Raw genomic sequence first — 5,174 nt, forward strand, 5'->3', positions numbered from 1 at the left:
TACGCACACACACGCCATCACTTTCAAAACCGGTGTACATTTAGTTGACTGCTTACCTGCATTGGACAATCTTTTCTTCCTTTTTTTCAATCACCAACGCCAAAAGAACAATACACGATAAATATTTGAACTGTATGTAACTATATACACGCCAATTTTCGGTCTTTAATCAACAGAAAACTGATTGTCAGTCAATACCATAGAGTTTTGAGCCGTCAATCAATTGACCGTTCAGGCAGGTGTCGCATAGAGAGCTGAATGTTATGTGAAATCAGAATGATTGTAGGGTATCCAGTTAGTGTCTGTGAAGCGATATCTATTGAATCTATCATATTCTTCCTCTTCTTCTTCTTCTTCTTCTTCTTCTTCTTCTTCCTTCAATAACTGAGGTGGGGAATCCTTTATCTGTTTGTCTGTCTATCTGTCTGTCTGCTTGTTTGTGTCATTTCCGTTTACTTTGAATAACGACGTGTGAATAACATATAACTCAGTGTCTTCCTGCCTCACGATGGCCTTAAAAGGTGTTCGAAATCGACGTTGTGTGTGTGTAATCCGTGTAATAGATTTTGACCGACATCGAGTTTATAATTCTACACAAAACCCACCACATCACCACACCAGATTCTTGCAAAATGCATTGTCAGATTTAGGCTGCGCCTCCTACTTCATGCAGAGATGTGATTTAACTTTAATCTGGCCCCAATGATGATACACAACAACGCCTTCAATTTTCTCTTCAGACACTCATCTTCTCTCCACCCAAACTATAGTGGTTGCTATGCGCATGATGAGTAAATTTAGTGTGCCTTAATGCAGTATTTTCAGTCTTTTCAGTCAATCAGACTAATAAAGATTGAAACGGGATTTCAAGATAGTTATCCTGCAATTACATAATCCATTGCATTCCATCTCGTCATTTAGATGACATAATTCATATTAGTTTAGATTTTATCTTCGAAGTGAATCTATTCGTCTCATAGAAAACGCATGGGTCATTTTATAGCCGATATGTGTGCCATTTCAAACTGTCTTTGCTACAGTTCAATTTGTAAACATTGGGTAGATTACATCAGTTACTGTTAGCTATCACTATTGATCACTAGTTTGTGATTCTCAATATTCGAGGTGATCGCGATTGATCATGAGCAGTGTCGCACATCTTTCGCGTGCTTTCTCTCATTTTTTTTCTGGATTTATTATTGTCAGGCCATACTTTGCCCCAGGATTAGAGATTTTTATGTATTCCAATATTGACAAGTCAAAGCGCAGGGAGGTGTAAGACCCGTAGTTATCTAATGTAAGATTATTTGGTGTTGAACACATTTCCCCCGCATCAAAAGAAATCTTCTATGGGTAGAGGAAAACAATCTACTTTATTGAATATGATATATTATTTTTTATGCACTTGACGTATTCAAGAAGCGATTGTTTGCTATTATACGCATCGCGTGTATAATAACGACATTCAAAACGACTAATTCCAAGAACTTGATGGGTCCTGTACTTAGTACATATACGGAAATGTCAGACATGAATTTAGCAGATGCTGGTGAACACAATCCGTCAGATTTTGTTTCTTAAGTGCACTTTTGTATTCTTTCTTTTCATGCCACATTATACACTGGTGTGATTCAGTTATTCAGTTCCCAAAAGCAAAAGAATTTCCAGGAGGTTGTATTGCATGAATTCGTCGAATAAGCGCCCATGATATTCCTTCTGACTGGCACGAGTGATAGGACCGTACATGATACCGTTCAGAGTACAGTACCCTTTACCCTGTTAAATTGTTATCGAGGATCACGTATCTTGACGATGCGGAGGGAATTTATAGAAAGTCCCGTAAATAGGCAGCTCCATAATAAAGTTCCTGGGTCAAATGGTTACCATCGACGTATCAAGACACGAAAGACAGCAATCATACTTGTCAGGTTGGTTCCGTGACATTGCTCCTGCGACAATAGCTTCCATGAAATATCTGCACGCGAAGCCGAACATTATATTCTACCCACAAACATAATCCAAATTTACCCTAATCCTAATCCTGACATCAAGCTAAACCTAAAACCGCTATCACAATCCTTATCCAAATCCTAAGTCCTTGGAGAAAGTAAGACGGGAGCAATTGTCGCAGGAGCAAAAATGTCGTGTCACCTGTCAGGTTATTCCACACTTACGGCTTATCCTCGCTGATATGCACCATTTAACCCTAACTAGGCCGGGCTATTTAGGTAGATCATAGAGCGGGGGGGGGGGGGGGGGGCTCCCAGGCCCCCCTCCAGATCTCGGCCATCGACCGCGCGATCGCGACGAAAATTGGCACACACACTGCCTATGATGTAATCTAAAGTACCACGAAGTTAAATTTTCAAAAAATTATCATTTATGCTAAATTATGCTAATTTATCCATCATGATGCATGAAATCAGACAATTTGGTATAAATCACTAAACTAAGCTCAAAATGGGCACATTTTTTGTGAAAATATTCTTTTTAGTGTCTTGAGCAAATATAAGGACAAAGAATTGTGCCATCAGAAAAAAATTTCTTAAGTATTTTATTGTTTTTTGAATTTCTTATGTATTTCCCTGTTTTTTCGACTTTATGTTTTTCATTGTTTTTTCGATGAAACTTGTCCGCGACATTGTTCCGAACAAGAAAATATGTTATTAATTGATTTTAATCAATAAAACCCCAAAATAATCATGCTTTTATGAAATTTGCCTGTTAGCACAGTTTGCATTGAAATTGTACACACATTCACGTTTTTGAGCAATTTTTGGTCTGACATGCACGTACATATTTATGCACAACTTCGGATCCGCGCGCCCGGGCATCGCAAATTTGGTGTCAAAAGATGCGGGAGACTCGAAAAAAAAAAAAAGTCATGAAACGTCGCGGCGATAGCTTTTCGCGTTAGCGATATATCGCGCGGAACGTCGGGGGGGGGGGCCCGGCCTAGTTAGGGTTAAGAGTGAAAATCAACCCTATGTTCAACTTGATTTAAGAGAATATTGATATATATATATATAAATATATATATATATATATATATATATATATGTATATATATGTAGGTTATATGCCCAGTATGCAATCTATTAACAGTATACATGATGCATTTATTTCAAGGATATGCGTAAAATAGTTTCAAAATATGGATTAGTTTTAGGAATGAAATACTGTTCATGCTGTTAGAAAATTGTTTCTGAGATTACATCAAACACGCTGAGATCAACTAATGAAGATTGTATATCTTTAATGTATCCATTCAGATTGTTTATGAATTTCGTTTGGTGTAGTTCTGGAAATGTATGAATAAAGTACCTCCGTAGAGGAAAAAAACAAAACAAAAACAAAATAAAGCATGTGAGCTTGATTTGACTTGACTAAATACGGCAATATTATATATATATATATATATATATATATATATATATATATATATACAAAGAACAAAGAAAGGGAAAACTGACCAGAAACAAATGAATAAATAATGAATATATATATATATATATATATATATATATATATATATATGTTTGTGTGTGTATGTGTGTGTGAGTGTGTGTGTATAAACATCAGTTAGATTAAGCCTATCACAAACAAGAACATATATGATACATGGGTCCAGTGAAAGCACAGTATAAGGGGTCTCATTTTCCAGTTGGGTAATGAGCTGTGGAAAGTAATGAGCCGTGTCGTCAAAAATGTTAATATAATCATGTGCATATCACGCCGACTTATCGTTATTTAGGAACACTGTTTCATTACCAATAGGTCTACCTGCCAACCAAGCTATCTTATGTTAATTTCCAAATAGAGTGTTCGTCTCAGTAAAGTACGTGTGAATCTTACAGTATTTCTATTTTTTAGTTTTATTTTTTTGGCGGTGGTGGTGGTGGTGGTTATAACTGTACCATAATTCATTGGAATAGGCTTCACCTTGTTTTAATATTCTTTTCTGTTTAAGAATTTACTCATGTTTGTTTTAATTATCCTAACGAGAATTTTTTTTTGAAGTTACGATTGAAAATATATCGTATTTTCTTATAATTATTTTCTTTTTTTCCAGCAGCTTTAATAGCAAGTATCTCAACGTAAAAAGAATGAAATTTACTCGTTTGCGATCAGATTTTTCTTTAAAAATGTCATGATTCCAGTTTTGGTTACAATGCTACGCAAGAAACCGATGAAGATATAATCATCTAAATCAATGCATATAGCACATTTTCATTTGAATTGAAGCTTAATCATTCTGTACAAACCCCACTTTGCTTTTCCGCAGGAGGGGTTGATTACAATATCAATGCCGAGGTGATGCTTTGTTATAGATACATACATTTAATTAAGCGAGGGTTGTGTTTCTGCCGTAAAGACAAGCAAGATAACTGTAGCTTTCTACATCCCTCTGATACTGCTTTCTTATCCATCACTGAGTTCTTTCAGACTCCTAATACTGCAAGAGAAATCGTGCATTATAATCACTGCATACATGGTCAAAGCTCTGGAATGATCTTCCAAGTTTATTACGCCATATCTCCTTCAGGAACACACTTAAGGCCTCTATCAAAAGAGACAAACAAACAAAGTAACAACAACAACAACAACAAAACCACGAAGGTTTGATTTTGACATTGTTTTCTTGAATTGTTTTGTGTTTACTTGCATTGTAACAGTCCGGTTTGACAGTCAGATTATACCATGAGCATCAGTAGGTAATGGAATGTGCCCAAGGTGCCACTATCATCATTCATTGGATAATGAAGTGTTATCTAATAGAAACCCGATTCACGTGTTAGTATGTATGTGACTATCCCACTTTCAAAGTGTGCAATTTTTAATGGCCTCGGTTAGTTATTTCCTTTTATTATCAGTATCACTATCATTTTATACAACAGATACTGGCTCATAAATCTGACAATGAAAACTGTGGGCAGATCAGAGTAAGTGCATTGACTTTTAATGCTGTGACTCTATCATTATTTTTGTCATGGGGGAACACCATTACAAGATTCTCTTCTTACAGTTAGAATGATTCTAATAGAGGCTGATGGCTCAGAAGTATTATATACCTTGAATACTAACATTTTTGTATCCTTTTTTTTTTCTTTAAAGAATCACTTACGTTTGAAATAATGCCAGCATAGAATTTTCAAATAAACCACAGTCTTCTC

The sequence above is a fragment of the Diadema antillarum genome, unplaced genomic scaffold, assembly GCF_040938485.1.
Source record: "Diadema antillarum isolate AM-2024a unplaced genomic scaffold, OU_Dant_1.0 seq00001990_RagTag, whole genome shotgun sequence".
Classification (NCBI taxonomy): Eukaryota; Metazoa; Echinodermata; class Echinoidea; order Diadematoida; family Diadematidae; genus Diadema; species Diadema antillarum.